This window comes from Meleagris gallopavo, unplaced genomic scaffold (assembly GCF_000146605.3).
Source record: "Meleagris gallopavo isolate NT-WF06-2002-E0010 breed Aviagen turkey brand Nicholas breeding stock unplaced genomic scaffold, Turkey_5.1 ChrUn_random_7180001900499, whole genome shotgun sequence".
NCBI classification, from domain to species: Eukaryota; Metazoa; Chordata; class Aves; order Galliformes; family Phasianidae; genus Meleagris; species Meleagris gallopavo.
This window is the reverse complement of record NW_011163761.1, coordinates 1-387: the sequence shown is the minus strand read 5'-3', so window position 1 is coordinate 387 and position 387 is coordinate 1. Positions and strand designations below refer to the sequence as shown.

The window sequence follows — 387 nt, the reverse complement described above, 5'->3', positions numbered from 1 at the left end:
CGGCTGCCCCCCACCACCAGGAGGGCGTAGGGGGATGTGGGGGAGCGGGTGGTGGCCTCCAGCACAGCTCCTGCAGCACAGGGTGGGGTAGGGGTCAGTGATGGGGTTGGAGTCTCAGCCCCCCATGGAGCCCCCAGCCCCATCCTTACCCCCGGCATCATCAGTGGTGTCATCACCGAAGAGCTCGGGTGGCAGCGTGGCCCCATAGCCATAGGGATCATCCTTAGCAGGGAACTGCAGGGGACACAGGTGGGGGCACAGTGGGGATTTTGGGGGGTGGGGGGGAGTTCGTAGTGGGGGCAGCCCCACATAGAGACATGGTGACACCATCCCCTACCTGCGAGCTGTAGGGCCCCATCTCGGTGACATCCCGGGGCTCTGCAAGGT

General features: G+C 65.6%; 1 long non-coding RNA gene across 1 annotated transcript; it reads right to left on the bottom strand.

Moving 5' to 3' along the window:
• On the bottom strand, nt 1-387 carry LOC104916474. Its single transcript, XR_796595.2, has 3 exons — nt 338-387; nt 150-234; nt 1-70 (listed from the first exon to the last, which is right to left on the bottom strand). It is a non-coding gene; the product is annotated as an uncharacterized LOC104916474 (long non-coding RNA).